We start from the raw sequence: 19,087 nt of genomic DNA, 5'->3' as shown, positions 1-19,087 counted from the left end.
TTTTAACCTTTATTAATGAAAGTGTTTTTCACTTTCTGTTTGTAAATAATGAAGAATCTGTATGTATGTTTCTTGCATTGTGGAAAATTGGTGGTAGCTAAGGACACCAGATTTTGAACATCCATGGTTCTTTACCAAAGCTATGCCCCTCGAATCCGGAATTTCAAATTTGTTGTTTATTTATTTCATTTTCTGAATTTTTTATTAACAAGCTCCGTGATTTGAAAATGAGCAGTGTTGCCACTACTCAGAATAAAATATTTTTATCTCTTGGTCACCAGACTGTTGTCATTCAGCAAAATGTAAGATATTTATTTTTCAATTTTAATCAACAAACTCGCTGCTTGAAAGCAGTGTGTTGCCACTGCCTGAAATAAAGTATTTTTATCTTTCTAATGCCAGCATGTTGCCATTCAGTAATACATAAGATATTAAACTTTCAAATTTTATCTGTTAAAAGTGATTAGGAATATTAAATATTTTTATGAATTTCTCCTAACTGGACTCATCAAAATCATTATGTATTGTTCCTTTTCCGTAATAACTATTCCAAGTGGCTGGCTGCATAAGCAACTGGTAAAATTAAAAGGTGTAAATAAAATGTACGTATTAAAAGTTTCATCATTGAGTTAATGAAAGTTGAATTGTGCAAATCCTATTCTAACACATGTAGTGATCTTCCACATGGTTTTCTTATTAAATATTATTCCATCTGAATTACCTTAATCTATTGCAGACATTTATAGAAATTTATATGAAGATTAAAATCTTTGATTCTCAAAAATTTGAATTTACTTTTTTACATGGTGCATTACTAATTTTATTCACATAGTAGTATGTACATAATTTTTTATTTTTACTGTGTTTAAAAGTACTTTGATAAATTAAAGTTTTCCTTCTATACTCAGAATTTTCTCTTTACAAAAGTGTAAGAAAATTACAAAATGAAATTAGCGAAGAACATGAAATTTGTAATACTATATAATTAAATATTATGAATTTTGCATCAGAATCATATTATAAATAGTTGAATAAACTGAAACCTGCATTATAAAGTGGTTTTAATTCAGTTTTGAAGTCTTATAAAATGGTGCCGGTGTGTGGTGCAAACACCTTTTGAAAACTTACATTTTTACTTCCTTGTACGAAGTAAAAAGGAGGTATTGTAATCGCAAAAAGTTTCAGGCAGCATATGTCAACGAAAATATCCATTTTAACCATATTATGTTTATATATATATTATATATATTTTAACCAATATTATGAATTTTGCATCAGAATCATATAAATAGTTGAATAAACTGAAACCTGCATTATAAAGTGGTTTTAATTCAGTTTTGAAGTCTTATAAAATGGTGCCGGTGTGTGGTGCAAACACCTTTAGAAAACTTACATTTTTATTTCCTTGTACGAAGTAAAAAGGAGGTATTGTAATCGCGAAAAGTTTCAGGCAGCATATGTCAACGAAAATATCCATTTTAACCGCTATCGAATGCAATGTAACGATATTTTTGCATGATATCTGTACGTAAGGACAGAATAAAAGACTCGTTTCCTCCAAAAAAATTATAAAACTGCTTTAAAATTAACTCTGAAGAGAATTTTTCATGGTGTCTGTACGAACATATGTACGTACGTGCATACAAGCGTACGTACGTATCTCGAATAACTCAAAAACGAGTAGCCTCAGAACGTTGAAGTTTTGTATATAGGACTGCCATAACATGTAGATGGTTACCTCGTATTTTGGTTGCAGTCGGCCGCACCAAATGCATATAATATATCCACTCCGTTACTCGGCACAGTGATCTCAGTTTCTTTACGCTTATATGTTTGTAAATTGTACATTTTTTGCTTTAAAAATGATTGAATTATGTTGTTCTTATCTTCCGGTTAAGGTTTTTATGCCTTTCGTAATTCTGGAAGCAATATTTGTACAATTATGAACAATTGAAAAGCTGTTTAAGTGCGGTTAAGTTTTAAATAACATGGCGGACATATTTGTTTACATTTGAAACAGCAGAATTGTAGGTTTGTTGCCCATCTAGAGAGAATAAGCTTCGCAACAACAAAAATAACACCTTCATTTATTATTGCGAATTAAATCATGCTTAATCCTTTCTGGAATTTTTGCGAGGAAATAAGTGTTTAAGATTTACTTAATTTTTAATAATTAGTAATTTTTAATACAGATATTTTGAGCTTTTATGTATTTTTGTCTTGTCGCGAAGTGAAAACTGAATTAATTGAATGAGAAATACTCAATCGTCTGTGAAAAACTGTTTCTTTTTGTTTTGTTTGCTTAATTTCTTTTTTACATCATTCTAGCTTTATTATAGTATTTGAAAAGAACATGTGGCAACGATTAGATAATTTTTTAAATGATATACATTTTGTGCATACTGAGTTATAATATGAATGAAATATAATACTGTTAAGTGAACCTAGTGTCAGAGTGTCGCTATGTTAAACAAATAGAGTGAATTTTAAAGAATGCCTTTATTCTATTATGGTTTATGCGCTGTCAGCGAAGTAGATTTAATTAAATCCAATAAGTTTAAAAGAAATGCCAGAAACAAATGCGTATAATTTAATATTCCGTACAAAGAAGTCATGTGGTGTACACATCAGATTTTTTTTTATATTTGAAGGTTGCAAATGATTTATTAGAAATGCAGCATATCATATATATATATATATATATATAATAATGCTGATTTCATAGTAGTAATGGCCCACCAGCGGCCGAGCGGTAAAGTCGCTGAACACTGGTAGTTCGGTCCGAGGTTCGAATCCCACGAACGGGCTGGCTGCATGGGTGTTTTCGTGGTTTTCCCCATGTGTAACGTGTATACGAGCCAGTTTCCCTTAGAAAGTCCTCCACGAAGGCATCCCTCCTCTTAGGCAGATAGCCCTCGAGGCTTTGCCATTACCACTCACACACACACACACACACATAGTAGTAATGCAATAAATATTTCTTCCAGTAAGTAAATTTGCCATAAAGGCATTAAAATTAGGTACTGATTGAAAATTATGGTGAAAATTTCAAGTTGGTTTTACAAATAAGCTCGACAGTTTAGCCTATTTATTTCAGCTAGATGAGTATTGTTACTTAATAGTATGCTATTATCTTTCACCATCTTGAATAAGATTTTAATCTAGTTTTTACCAAGTGCAAAAAGAATTATTTTTATGTTTAGTTAAATTCAAATCTGTATCAGATAATGTCCTTAAAATAATCTGCTTCATTAGCTTTGGTTAAATAAAAGTTTAGCATTTTCATTTCTAGAAATAGGAAATTAAAAATATTTGACTAATTTGAGAATAATTTAGATTATGCAAAAAATTAGTTTGAAAAATCATTTAAAATTTATGATGGCTTTTCAAATTGATAATTATCAGTAAGAAATTTTTTTTTATAGATAGAATCCTCAATCCTCCTTTTTTCGTCTAATTACATTTCAAGTAAAAGGTTGTTGTCACCAAATACTTTCAACATATAGTATTATTTTTAAAGGTTGGTTTAGTTGATTATGGCAAAGCACAGTAGGACTACACTGAAGTGACAAAAGTCATGGGATACCTCGTAATATTTTGTCCGGCGAAGTGCAGCAACTTGACGTGGCATGGACTCAACAAGTTGTTGGAAGTCCCCTGCAGGAATATTGAGCCATGCTGCCTCTATAGACATCCATAATTGTGAAAGTGTTGACGGTGCAGGGTTTTGGGCACGAACTGATCTCTCGATGATGTCCCATAAATGTTTGATGGGATTCATGTCGGGTGATCTAGGTGGCCAGATCATTCGGTGGAATTGCCCAGAATGTTCTTTTAACCAATCGCGAACAATAGTGGCCCGGTGACATGGCGCATTGTCATCCATAAAAATCCCATCCTTGTTTGAGTACGTGAAGTCCATGAATGGCTGTAAGTGATCTCCAAGTAGCTCAAGGTATCCATTTCCAGTCAATGATCGGTTCAGTTGCACCAGAGGACCGAGTCCATGCCATGTAAAAACAGCTCAGACCATTATGGAACCACCACCAGCTTGAACAGTGCCTTGTTGACAACTTGGGTCCATGGCTTCGTGGGGTCTGCGCCACACTCGAACCCTACCATCAGCTCTTACCACCTGAAATCGTGACTCATCTGATCAAGCCACGGTTTTCCATTCGTTTAGGGACCAACCGATATGCTCACGAGCCCACGAGAGTCGCTGCAGGCGATGTCGTGCTGTCAGTGAAGGCACTCGAGTCGGTCTTCTGCTGGCATAGCCCAAGGAAGATAAATTTCGCCACACTGTCCTATCGGACACGTCCCACATTGATTTCTGCGGTTATTTGACGCAGTGTTGCTTGTCTGTGAACATTGACAACTCTACGCAGACGTCGCTGGTTTCGGTCGTTAAGTGCAGGTTGTCAGCCACTGTGCTGTCCATGGTGGGATGTTATGCCTGAAATTAGATACTCTCGGCACACTCTTGACTCTGTGGATCTCGGAATGTTGAATTCCCTAACGATATCCGAAATGGAATGACCCATGTATCTAGCTCCAACTACCATTTCGTGTTCAAAGTCTGTTAATTCTCGTCGTGCAGCCATAATCACGTCAAAGCCTCTTCACATGAATAACTTGAACACAAATGAAAGCCCTGTCAAAGCACTTCACATTTATACATTTTCTACGCGATTCTACTGCCATCTGTATATTTGCATATTGCTATCCCATGAGTTTTGTCACTTCAGTGTATCTGCCTAAGGGAAAGGATGCATTTGTGGAGACTTTTTAAGAGAAAGTGGCTCGTGTCACGTTACGTATTGGGGAAACTATGAAAATGCCCATGCAGCCAGCCCGTTCGCCTGAAATCGAACCTAGGTCAGAGCTATCAGTGTTCAGTGATTTACCACTTATCTGCTAGTGGACTCTATTTTTAAAGGAATAATATAGCAAATGTAACAAATGTATAAAAATAAAATTCCGAAAGGTTACAGATTTTAAATTACGTCCAAAGGGGTGTCTTTCCAACATTTTGTTTGTTACCTTTATTTGTTAAATATCATGTTCTTCGCACTTTAACCGTAAAATTCATTTCAAGAGTAATATCGCAAAATAATTTTAAATTGAACAGATCTTTAGAATTTCCGATACACAGTCTTACGCCCTGGAGATAAAAAGGTTTTTTCTGTGCAGTGTTGCCATTGCTTGCTTTGAAATTCTTTAGTTTGTTAATCAAAAATTCATTAAAATTTTACAAAATATGAAATCGATAATAAAACAAATTTCAAATTTGGGCTTCCAGATTTTTCCTAATTTCATCAGATTAAAGATTGTGATCAGACAGTTAAATCAGATTAAAATATAGAAAAAATGTTCGGATCAATCGGTTAAATCAGACTTAAATATATAAAAAAAAAAAAATGTTGTTAAGGTTGATTTTATTGCTTTTCAGTCACACTGTTTGAAATTCAGTCACTGGATGAATAAATCTGAAATTTAAATAACTTAGCTTTACTGAATGGTAATACGCTGACGCGTGGAGATAATAAAGTTTTCTATTTAAGGCAGTAGTAACACATTGCTTTCAAATAACCGAATTTGTGGATTAAAATTGAAAAATACAGAATTCTTTCCCTGATTACAAATATTCATGAAGCATAAGATATGGCACATACAGAAGTATATTTTATCTTGAATTGCATATAACATATACAAGTTTTTATGTACACATTTAATGAATTTCTATGTGTGATTCTTTCGTTTTCGAAGGATATCCTGGCGATATTCCAGTTCCATTCATGTGTTGGTCAAGATTACGTTAGGGATGGATGCTCTTACTTAGTAATGGTGTGATGTCATTCACTGGTTTTCGGTAAATCTTGACATAACCCCAAAGGCAGAAATCCGGTGGTGTGATGTCCGATGATCGCAAAGGCTAATTAATGGGGCCATCATGCCCGATCCATCTTCTCAAAAATGCTGTATCCAAATGTGCATGGACATCGAAACCCCAGTGAGGTTCCATGATTTTATTGTGCATAAGACCGCACCATACTTTCCACATCTTCCATCTTGATGCTTTTTAACATCTGGTGGCTGTTTATGGTATGTCGTCTGAAATTGTCTCGTGATACCAGAGAACGCGCGTGGCTTTCTCCTGGTTTGAAGTTCGTTTTGTTTCTGCAAATGGTGTCCGATTCCGCTATTGTTACGTGTTGAGCCCTGTAGCAAACAAAGTAATAGTAAATCTGTACACCAAAACTTGAAAATGTTACATGCAATTCGAGATAAAAAGTATTTGTCTATGTGTCATATTTTATGTATTATGAATATTTGTAATCAGGGAAAGAATTCTGGGACACTCTGTATTTACCCACACACATTTTGCCAGATAGCAACAACAGTCTGGTGCGCTGAAGATAAAATATATTTTTTTAGAACACTGTGACCACTTCTGGCTTTCATATTGCTGAGTTTGTTAAACGGAAATATTAATTCGTTAATTTTGTACAAAATATAGAGTAAATCAAAAGCAAATTAAAAATTCGGTGTCAAGGTGCCCATGATGTATTAAAAATTCGGCTACTGTAGTTGCAGTCGTTTTCCACAATGCGAAGAACATACGTACGTACGGACATCGCGCTAATATTAGGTAACAACAATTTGAAAATTGATGTGGACAAAAATTGAGTTTTGAGACTAATGCAAAAAATGGGAAAATGTAAAGCAATATACGTAACACTATTATAAATTCTAAAATTATGCTACGTCAAGGAATTTTGCGATTTTGCTGTTGAATTTTACATAATATAAGGGTGAATAAAGCGATGTTTAATAATAAACTTGTTGAGGAAAATAAAAAGCTATGTTAGCAAGAGTGAGTCCAATGGCAGACTAGTAAATTGAAAGCTCAGCGAAAGCATAAAAAACCTTCATAAACAGCCCTGTGTGACATTCAAACTTGGATTTTCAACAGGAGGGAAATCCCCACTTGGAGGAAATTTCATAGTTTTAGGAAGGAGAAATGCAGTCAGCCTTTTATTTACGTATTATGTATTTAGTTTTAGTTTATGAATATAAATAATTACTTTTGTTCAACTTTCGGCTATCATTTTCGACATTTTTTGTTGTTTAATTTATGAAAAACAATATCTAGATAAATATATATGATTATTTTTCAAGTTTCGCAAAGGAAGTAAGAAGATCTAGCAATGGTGAAAAGAATGCATTTGGCAAAAATGTTTGAGCTCTTGCGTTAAAATCTGAAATCTTTCGGATTGTTTTTCTTTTTTCCTTTTTCTGTTTTCATTACTCTTTCTTCAGGTTGTAGGATTAGTCAGTTATGGAAAGAATCAAAAACTATAAGTTTTAGAAAGAATGCCTTTATGTTAATATTCTAAGGGAACTGTTTCACATTTATGTTACATTTGGAGAAAACCCCATGCATCTAGTATGTTCAGTCGCACGGAATGTTACTGGAATAAATTATGGGTGTTAGTAGTTGTCTTATCTGCTTCGTCAGTGATTCGTTTTCTTCTTTATTAAAATTAACTATTTTGTACTTGTGAGTAGAAGAATTACATAGTTAAATCTTTTTTTATGTTAGGACACACTTTGCTCTGACGTGTTCTTTATGAGAGTATGAAGTATATGGAGGCAACGCATAATTTCGTTTTAACAACACTATGCAAAAAAAAAAAAAAAAAAAAAAAAAAATTCTTTCCCCGCCTCTGCGTTTGGGTAGGGGAATTCTTATTTAGAACAGCCAAATGGATAAAATGATCGAATTTTAAAATTAGATGAAAATTGCTTGAACATAAGTATAATTACACCTATATTTTTGAGTATACCCACGATAAAAAGCCAAATCATGCATGCACATAATACATAATTAATTTAATATAGTTTGAAAGTTTTATATTTAACTTTCATTTCGTTAATCAGTATCTCTCCTATGTACGTTTGTGTTGTTTATCTAAATATTTTTTTATTTCTTATAAAATGCAGTTTATTATTATTGTTTATCACTGACTTTAAATAGTTATTATAAAAATGAAAAAATATGTTAAAAAGAATCTGAAAAGTTTCAGATTTTAAATTACGTCCAAAAGGGGCATTTTTTTTTTTTTTTTTTTTTTTAACATTTTGTGTCTTACCTTTATTTGTTAAATGTCATGTTCTTCGCACTTTAATTCAGTTAATATTCAATTAATACAATTCAGTTTAGAACAATATCGCAAAATAATTTTAAAATGAGCATAACTTTAGAATTTCCGATACGCAGTCTTGCGCGCTGGAGATAAAAATGTTTTTTCTGTACAACGTCGCTGTTGCTCGCTTTGAAATCCTTGAGTTTGTTAATCAAAAATTCGTTACATTTTTACGGAATATGAAATCGATAATAAAACAATTTTCAAATTTGGGCTTCCATATGCCCATATTCGCGGGAGTTTTACGTTATTCAAAATTATATGGCTCTAGGTACCGTTGTTTTATCACAATGCGAGAAACATACATACATTTATGCAGAATCTTCATTATTTAATTTCTTTAAATATAATACAGGGCGATAATATTTGGTGGCAACAATTTGAAAAGTGAAACAACGCTTGTAGTGAATCAACGCAAAATGCCGAAACGAAATTAATAGTCCTTCTGGACAAATTGCTCCCTTGGACTAATAATTTTAATGAGTGCAACTAGTATCATTTCACGCGTCAGTCTAATAACTAATAATTAAATACAGATCAAGTACTGTGTTTATTGCCTTTAAAGCGTTTAGTTTGTTAATAACAGTCATTCAAATGAAAGTGAAATATCTTACGTCTTGCCAAATGGCAACAATTTGGTGCATGGAAAATAAAAATATTTCGTTTCGGGCAGGGGCAATACATTTCTTTTAAATCATCCAGTTGTTTGATTAAATTTGAAAGACGAATAAATATCTTTCGGTTTGCCAAGTGGCAACATATTTTTTAGTCCAAAGGGGCTGTGCCCCTGAAGGACTATTGTTTTCGCTTTGCGATTTTGCGTTGGTTCACTAAATGTCCGTTTCACTTTTCCAGATTTGTAAGTTTTAATTGCAAATACAATCTAATGCATAAATTATTTTCAGTTATTTGCAAAATAATTTAATGAAGATGCGTAAAATGAAGTAAATAAAACAAATGTTTCATTCCTCAATTAAACATGAAATGAACTACAAATCTAGTTTTATGAAAGAAAAGCTCAATTCTTAATTCAAGATAACAATATTAATTCTTCGATTTATTAATTGCTGTCAGCAGCGAAAAAGAAAGAGCTAAGCTCGGCTTGAAATCAAATATTTTCGTTCCTTTGTCTTCAATAAATGATTACATTTATGGACATAAATTTCTTTTCCCAGAGCAAGAAAAGTATAACCTTTTTAGATTGATCCGGTACAACTGGGGTCTGAGAACTGAGTTTTCATAAAGAGAAGAGAGGATTATGAGGAATTATTAGGCCATTATTGTTAGTTTTGGAATTATTAGTTTATGATGAGTTATTAGTTTATTAGGATGAAATATTAGGTTTGGGGCCGTCTAAAATAAGAGTCATAGGTCCGGGATTTGTGGTCTTAGGTGGTTATCGGTTCCTGAACAAAATACTATTCCAGAAATAGTACTAGATCAGAACTAACTGATAGTATAGTTGGACATCTTTCTTCCTGTCCTCATAGTCACAACATGACTGGACTGGTTTTGTGGTAAAAGACAGATGGACATAATAACAGCTCTTTCTTCCTAAACCTTGGTGGCGTAAATTTGGACGCGCAGGAAACCAATTTTGTAAAGCCTCCATGTTATGTTTCTTATATTCTGTACGTTTCTTGCGTAACGTATTGCATCTATACTGAAGGGAAAAAAATCAGTGGTTCCACTGGTCAGAGTTAACAAGTAGGGAAATGCAACTCGAAATAGTGGAAAAGATAATATAATGGACAAGTAAATTACTAAAGTTTCCTTTTCTAATGCGTACTCCTTTTAGGTTGATACGTAACTATAAATCATCCATAATATGGGCAGTTCTGTGTTTTGCTGATTAGATCATAAGTAGGAAGGCGGAGATCGGAGATAAGGATCTTGAACCTGTACGTTATTTTAGTATTTAAGTACACACGCCGCGTTGTAATTATACTGCATATCATCTTTTGATCTAATTGCAGTAGCGTTTCAGGATTTCCTCATTTGAAATAGTTGATGATTGTTTCTTTTAATCTTGACGAAATGTAACTCCAGGGCACGTTTCAGAAGAAATTCTATCGCTGCCGCCTGTGAAAAAAGGCTTTACCTTAATGGTCTCCCGCTGCAAGAGATGTCAGTTGGGATTCCAAAAAGGTCGCTTTCAATCCACCTGCGTGATTAATTGGACTTCTGTCTCGAATGAAGTGTGCTTGTTTTTTAGAGAATACGCCGATACCAGACCGCTTTGTAATTTTTTTGCATATGCATGAATTCTATAATGTAGTTGCTACTTCACGATTTTGCATTAATAGGTCTTAATAACGTATTACTGAATGTCGTATGCTAATATCGTTTGGTGGAGCAACCCGTTAATTTCGGCACATTTAATTCAGGGTCCATCTCATTTGTAAGTTATTGCTTTTTTGATTTCATAAAGATTAGATGCTTTAAGTAGTTAATGTTATAAAGAGAAAAATACACGGTGATTTTGAGTCCAAGGCAGTGTAATGTCATGATTTCAAGTAGGAATTAGTAACAATAGAAATGACGAATTACGTTTTTATGCTTTTAAATTGCTTATCTTGTTAATCAATAAAAGACAAAATTAAATAATAAATTAAATAGCTTAGCCTTTGTTTAATAATATATAATTAATAAAAATTAAATAGCTTAGCCTTTGTTTAATAGCAACAGACTGGCACATGCAAAATAAAAATATTTTATTTTTGACTGAAGCAACACGTTTCTTTTAAATAGCTGAGTTTATTAAGAATCTTTCGTCACTGTGGTACAGGTCTCATTACATATTCAATGACAATAAGTTAATTAATTGCATCATTTCTATAATATTTTCAATAACAATCTTCCCGTTCGTTGTTGTTATTGTTCGCATTGCAGCGAACTTCTGGTCTGTAAAAATGCGTATTAAAGAAAACGTTGCAGATTGCAATTATGAATTAGTGAATGACACCTCAAACTGGTGTAAATTTTAAATAAAAAGTGCATCGATTTCGAAGGCCATTGACATGATAGATCAGTCTATTTTTTTAAGAGTAAGTACCTCTCGTTTAGGATAAAATAATGTGGTATTATTTATCGTCTCGCTTGTCTGATCCAATCAGAACAAGCCCATGAATTTTATTTTGGAAAGGAGTACAAAACTGTATCTGTCTTTGGCGCATGAGCTTTGAACGCCATGTAAGAACGACTTTGCTCAGGTCTGCTGAAATTTTAAAGTACAGCATTCCGGGAGACTGCTCAGAGGTCTCTCCACTCCTGTTTACCTACCACCAAATCATTCGAGAGGATTTTAAGCTCGCCGTATATATTGAGTGCACCATGCTGCACAGATACTATACATTTACAAACATCCATGCCTTGCCCGGGATTCGATCGCATGCCTTTGGGTACAGAAGTCAGTCTCACTAACCACTATAACGTCTCGGCAGCTCAAAAATGTTTTAATCCTGAAGAAAAGAGACATATGTCAGCCCACGAAACCTATAGAGTTTTATTGAAAATCTGCACTGCAATATACGAATTTTTTTAAATTTTTACGAAAACTGTTCTAATTTTTATGATCGTGCGTTTCTTTTTTATATATATGTAATGATATTTTTAACTCAATTGATTAAATTAAATTCTAATAATATTGCTTAATAATGTGTTGGCGATTCTCTACCTAAATTGCATCCCTGTTCCTAAATTTTGGCGAAATCCTTTCTTTAGTATAAAATATATTAACCTGTTGGCGCCCGCCAAATCGCCAAACTCATAAATCTGTCATATTACATAAAGTCCTTTAGAACACTCCTGATGAGAGGATAGCGTCACCTCGTGATTTCAATTAATATCGCTGATTGGAGGAGCCTCGTGACGCACACATAGTTATAAATAGGGCTTCTGCTCAAGGTACAAAAACAACGCTTGTGAGATGGATGCTAAAATAAACCTACCACTTTATATTCCAAAATTTGTCTCATTCCTGTTGCCCCGGCTGCACAAAACAAATAATGTGTGAGAAATTACATTTCATATATATATCCCGAAGGGACAATTTTCCCAGAAGGGGCTATTAATTTCGTTTTGGCATTTTGCATTGTTTCACTGGAAACGGCGTTTCACTGTTCAAACAATTGCCACCAAACATTGCATTATATTTAAAGAAATTAAATAATGAAGAATCTAGATGGATGTATGTAGGTTTCTCGCAATGTGAAAGAACAACGGTATCTTGAGACATCATATTTGAATAACGTAGTCCTCTATTCGAATGTGGGCATCTGGAAGCCCAAATTTGAATTTGGAATTTGACATATTATCTATTTCATATTTTGTAAAACTTTAACGAATTTTTGATTAACAAACTTAACTATTTCCAAAAAAAGAAGGGAGGAAACATATTTACTTCCAGTGCGCGAGACTGTATATCGGGAAATTCTAAAGCTATGCTCTTTTTATTTTATGCTTTTAAATTATTTTGTGATATTACTGTTGAATTGAATTTTATGGTTTAAGTGCGAAGAACATGCTATTTAATAAATAAAATAAAGGTAACACACAAAACGTTAAAAAAAAAAAAAAAAAAAAAAAAAAAAACGCTGCTGTGGGCGTAATATAAAATCTTTACTCTTCTTTTTACGCTTTGTGGACTGTCCTTGTAAAAGTGCCGAAAATTACGCCAGTTTGAAAATTTGTCATCAAATCTGCACGTACGTTTGGTAGACATTCCAGTTAGAATTTAGATTTTCTTCTTTATTGCAACATAAACAAATTCATCCCTTTTTGGATATGAATTATTTTAGTATGTATTGTTATATTTGGTGACTTATCATCACTGCGGTGTTTTAAAATCAGTTTGCCAGCAAACATTTGGAGCTTGTGATTTTTGAACTTCAGAATGATTTTTGAACAAAATAACACTATTATGATATCTCTGTTTATTCAATAATGAAGAATCTGTATGTTTGTACGTGTGTGTGTTTTTCGCAATGTGAAAAATGGCAGCGCCTAGATCAACTACTAGAACAAAATCAGATATAAATAGTAGATCTTACCTGGTTCTTGATCTTCTGAGCATCTAAAGAGAGTAATTGAAAATTACTTAGCTTTTAATCCTTTATTGACACATTATACGCGGAACAAATTCACTTGACAATACATTTAACTACATTCTAAAGATAAAAGCCAACAAATCAGTTTTAAATTCAAGGGCTCACTAACGCCCCCTATCGGCTGGGTTTGCAACAACTACATTTCTAATGCTCATAGTCCTCCATAAACATGTGCACTACAAAGCTCGAATTTTGAATTTTTTTTTATTTATTTAATGTTTTATGCGAACTTAATGAAAATTTCAACAAAAAACTCAGCGATTAAAAACCAGTGAGTGATACTATACACTTTGTCAGTCAGCAGAGTGTGAGATATTTATATTTCAAATTTGATCTTAAAAAACTGAACGAATTAAATGTCTCTTCGCTGGGCAAAGCCTAAGCTATTTGTATCTGCAGTTTAATCAATAAACTGGCCAATTTAAAAGAAACATGTCGCAATTTCTTGGTATAAAATACTTTTATTTTCCTCGCGCCAGTATGTTACCATTCCTCAAAGCGTATTGTATTTAATTTTTCCTTTCGCATTTATTATGTCTGTTAATGATTAACAGAGGGATTTAAAAGCAATGGACGGACTGGAGGAAGCGGCGTTCGTTAAAGTCCTCATCTTCTTCTTGCTTAAAAGCAAGATTGCTAAAGATTGCTAAAAGCAATGCACGCTCTTCTTCATCTCTTCTTTACCTTCTGGTTTCGGTGATTTGTTAATGTCTTGATTTTGAAATTTAAATAAGAACACAAATGTTATAAAACTCAGTTTCCGCATTACTTCTGAACAGAAGTGAAAGAGCGGCTGTAATTGTATTACTTTTATTTTTCTGATCTGCTGTTCTTTATCATAAATTCTTCTCCATTCTCCATGTGATTGTTTCAAAATATTGCAGTATATATCAGTTTGTCTGTAAAATTTACTATGATGTTTTAAGAAATTTCATAAATCTTCTGATATTATTTTTATGATGTTTCGAGATATACTATATCTTCGGGATTTTTTGGGTTAAGGAATCTTATCAATTCTAACCTAGGTTAAGATTCCTGATAAATTCGTGATACAAAGAAACCCTTATTCACGAACTTAATCCTTTCCTAAACATAGTTTGTCAATCGAAATGTTCGGTAAACCAAAACAATTTTCCCCATTGGGATTACTGTGAAATGAGTTAAACCGTTCCCGGATTCCTGGATGGTTGCTTTGAAAAGAGTTCTTTGTATGCATGGTCGCAATGCTAAACCAATAGAATTCATTAAATCTGACACATATGCAGTATTAGCATATGCGCAAAATTTAACACAATGCTAAACATATAAGAAATAAGAAAATTTCTTCTTAGCATGCCTTCGTGGTGTAGTGGTCAGCACGCTCGACGCGTATTCGACAGGTCCGAGGTTCAAGTCCCGGCGAGGGCATTGCTCATTTTTCATGCCTCCTGCTTCAAAGTAACTTAATGACTCTACAGTGCCCCCCCCGAACTAAAATGGTGGTTGATGATGATTCTCCACCACCAGGCTTTGGCGGCTGGGTTCCTTAATCCCCAGTCGCCCTTTAAAAGGGGAAGCATATAAAGTATTTCTCCCGCCTTCTTAGCATGCCGGCGTGGTGTAGCGGTCAGCAACGCTCGACGCGTATTCGAGAGGTCCGAGGTTCGAGTCCCGGCGAGGGCATTGCCCATTTTTCATGACTCTTGCTTCAAGCGGTAAAGTCGCTGAACACTGGCAGTTCGGTCCGAGGTTCGAATCCCGCAAACGGGCTGGCTGCATGGGCGTTTCCGTGATTTCCCCCATGTGTAACGTGTATAAGAGTAAGTTTCCCTTAGAAAGTCCTCCTCGAAGGCTTCTCTTCCATTGGGCAGATAGCTCTTGAGTCTTTACCATGAGCACATAAACCAAATCATACTAAACCTATTCCATAAAAATATCGGTTAGCTGCTGTCTTTCTGGTTCTTTTTCTCGCCCTTTGTCTTAACATCGCTTGTCTCTATTAAGAATCCCTGAGGCTTATCTCTATTAAGAATCCCTGAGTTGTTGTCTCACTCAAAATTTGTGACGAGTGATTTGTCTCTGTATATATTTTAAAATGTTCCTAAAGCAAGTAATGGCATTGTTCACTGCAAATATTTACGCTACGATTTACTACTGCTTTAACACGCTGATAATGTTTTATGAACCTTTGCACCTTACCTCATTTTGCACAAATTTCGTGGATTAAATAAGTAGGAACATTTTCCCTTCGATCTTCTTCTTCCGAAGACATTTCCCTTTTCCGCGTTAACTGCGTTTTCGAGTATTATTTGTTAAGGCTTACTTGTTCTTATCTCGAGACATCGATCGTCATCCAAAACACTGTTCGTAGGCAAAGATTGCACTATAATTCTTCAAAGCGGAAATATCGAAGCGTTATGCTAACGCTATAAGGATTTTTCTTCCTTCTTATCGCATGCATTCGTGTGTTACTGGAAGCAAGTTCAGCTAGCTGGGAATGTTCGAAAGCGAGAAAGTTCGCATCCCGGTGAAAGAGCCGCTTCTTCATGTTTCTGTGTTTCGGAAAACTTCTAAAATGACTCTACATGTGTCGCCGGAAAAAAAAAGGGGGGGGGTTGGATGTCCAACAGCATCTGGATTCGGCGACAGGTTCTCGTCCTCTCCAATCGCCCTTTAAATTGAGGAGAATGTAAGGATTTTTGCCTTTTTTTACGGCAGGCGTTCGTACTTTTTTTTACGGCACGTCCTGCTAGCAAGTTGGGAGTTCGAAGTTGGAATTCCGGCGAGGGCATTGCTGATTTTTCACGTTTCTAGCTCCAAAATAGGCCACCCAATGGCTGAAAGGTTAAGAACGTTAAATACTAAAAGTTCGAATCGGATTCGATCCTAAACAAATGGATTGATTGGTTTATATGGTTTCTCTAGGAGTAACGTGAATGTAAGCTAGTTTCTCTTAGAAATTCTCCCAGAAGACATACACGCCTTAAGCATATAGTTTTTCATATGCTTTGGCATATTTAAATAACCTAACCTAAGCTTGCTCTGAAATATACCTCGTGACTCTACAATATAAACATGAAAATTCCAAAGTGTCTTTTTTTTTTTTTTTTTTTTTTTTGTGTGTGTGTGTGTTGTTGTTTTTGGTCGAATCTCCCAAGTTATAACATCCCAGGCGCGGTAAAGAATGTCGGATAGAAACGTAAGTGCATTTTTTTTTTAGCTCTTTTAGTAGCATTGGAGCAGTATGCCTTCTCCTTGATATTAAGCCTAGTTTAAATTTAGGCACACCAGAGGATGCTAATTGAGGGCATGGTATCCGTTTTTCCCTACCATGGGCGTTTGACCAACTTTCGAAGTTCGATAATTTGTGTACTTATTATTATCGTGTATATACGAAAGACTAAAAAACCTGTTGTATTTCTCCCGTCTTCTTAGCATGCTTCCGTGGTGTAGTGGTCAGCACGCTTGAAGCGTCTTCGAGAGGTCTGCAGTTCGAGTCTCGATGAGGGCATTGCTCATTTTTCATAATTCCTGCTTCGAAATAACCTAATGTCTCTACAAAGTGATCTAAGAGTTCATACAAAACCAAATATGCCGGAAGCTGTTGATCTTGGTCTCGGTCCAAATTCTTGTGGTAACTTAAGTTTCGATAGATTTTATGCCCTTCGCATACACACAATAATAATGAACATGGATTTTGAAACATGAAAATTTCCACCGCTATATGGAACATTCGCGCGATAGCTTTGCGAGATACAAATGTCATAAGACGAACTTCGTTGCTAGGCAACCAAGCGAAACTGGTATAAACGTCACGAAAAAGCTACGTCACGAAAACTGGTATAAAGGTTTTATGCTAATCTGGTATAAAAACCGACAAGTCACAACGAAGGAAACACGAACTGACATTCGGGCGATAGACAGCTGCATATTCACGCATGCGCAGCTTTACTTTCCCTGATTGGCTACGCCTTGTAAATACGCATTTACGTTCTTTGTCGCTAAAACTCAATTCAAATCAAAATATAAAGAAATCTAACTTACCTGTCAGACGCATTCTCCACTTTTTATCATTTTCTACGTATTTTATTGACGACACAATTAAATACATTTACAACAAATAGACACATATAAACTTTAGTTAATGTTTCGCGATGTTGTTACATCTTTCGCAATCATCAAGGTTCTGCACTAGTCCGAAGAATTCAAGCGCACACAGCGCCATCTGGTGCAATACAGTTTCTACAGATTGCCCCCCGAATGACCAGGGGTTCATTCAAACACTTACATTAATACAAATTTAACAAAAGAAATTCTTACAATGTAAAGTTCAATCAATTCACATATTAAAGAAACTACAGTTATTTACTATATAAACAAATCATTCATCTTTAAACAATTTGTAAAGTTACCTGCAATAAGTATAATAAAGATAATAAGCTGGCAACTCAATACCTGTACATACATTAAACTTTCATCACGTATATGGAATAGTCCTGTAACAATAATACAGATTAATAAACATATAACAAACAATTAAATTTATTCATTTAGTTCAAGATTATATAAAAGCTGCACAGGTCTTTTAATAACTGATGTACATGTTTTAATTTCACAAGACCTTACTTTTCCATCTCTGCCAGGAAATACTGTTACAACCCTTCCTAATTTCCAAAAATGTCTAGGTAGCTTTTCATCATGAATTAATACAATATCATTAACTTTAAATTCAGTAATTTTACCTGAAGGTTTAACACAATGAACAGATCTCAGCATTAATAAGTATTCATTTTCCCATTTATTCCAAAACATACTTACCAATCTTCCTCGATAATTAAATCTTTTAATTAGCATTTTCCTATTAACTGAATTAGAATCAAAATGAAGCCTGGCAGGAGGCAAACTATTCACCCTGCGCTCCAATAGCATATGAGCTAGGTTCCTGTAATTCAGAATAAACATAAGTTAAAGGACGAGAGTTAAGAAAACCTTTAATTTCAATAATTAGAGTTTCTAATTCGTCTCGAGATAAAGTGGTTTTTCTTAGAGTTTTTCGTAAAGCAAGTTTTACAGATTTAATTAGTCTTTCATAGAAGCCACCCCACCACGCAGCTTTCTCAGCGATGTAGGACCATTGGATTTTGTGGGAGGCGTAAAAGTCTTTTACTGTTGGATGACTAATGACAGTCCACAAATTTTTAAGTTCAAGCTCCGATAGTTTGAAAGTTTTGGCATTGTCCGTCAAAACTTGAGAACATAGACCTCGACGAGCAATGAATCGTCGAAAAGCAAGAAGAAATGTTTCTGTAGTCATGCTACCAACAAACTCTAAATGAAGAGCTCGCGTTACTCCACAAGTAAACAACACGATGTAGTTTTTCTTATCACTGTCTTTGGTATAAAGTGGTTCACCGAAATCTATACCTACTACAGAAAAAGGAGGTAATTCTTCTGTTCTATTTACTGGTAAAGGAGCAGTAACTTGCACACCAGGAGAAGAATTAAATCGTTTACACAAAATACATTTTCTTAAGATATTTTTAACAGTTTGTCTTCCTTTAATTATCCAGTATCTTTCGCGTATTTCTGTCAGAGTTTCAGAAATTCCACCGTGAAACACTTTGCTGTGTGCATCCCACACTAATAAATTCACAAAGTGATGTTTTGAGGGCATAATAATTAAGTGTCTTTGAAGGTAAGAAAGTCTTGACTTCTGAAGTCTTCCACCAACATGCATTATCCCGTCATTATTAAGAAAGGGATTCAGTTCTACAATAGAGGGAGTCTTAG

General features: G+C 34.5%; 1 protein-coding gene across 6 annotated transcripts in view; it reads left to right on the top strand.

The window, feature by feature from the left end:
- LOC118192818 (uncharacterized) overlaps positions 1 to 19,087 on the top strand; it is a 560,683-nt gene that overhangs the window by 319,123 nt on the left and 222,473 nt on the right. The gene's annotated exons all lie outside the window — the stretch shown is intronic.

Source organism: Stegodyphus dumicola, chromosome 3 (genome assembly GCF_044657685.1).
Source record: "Stegodyphus dumicola isolate Sdum_Otavi_A_Nest chromosome 3, ASM4465768v1".
Taxonomy (NCBI): Eukaryota; Metazoa; Arthropoda; class Arachnida; order Araneae; family Eresidae; genus Stegodyphus; species Stegodyphus dumicola.
Note: the sequence above shows the minus strand (reverse complement) of the source record. Positions and strands in the feature narration are given on the sequence as shown.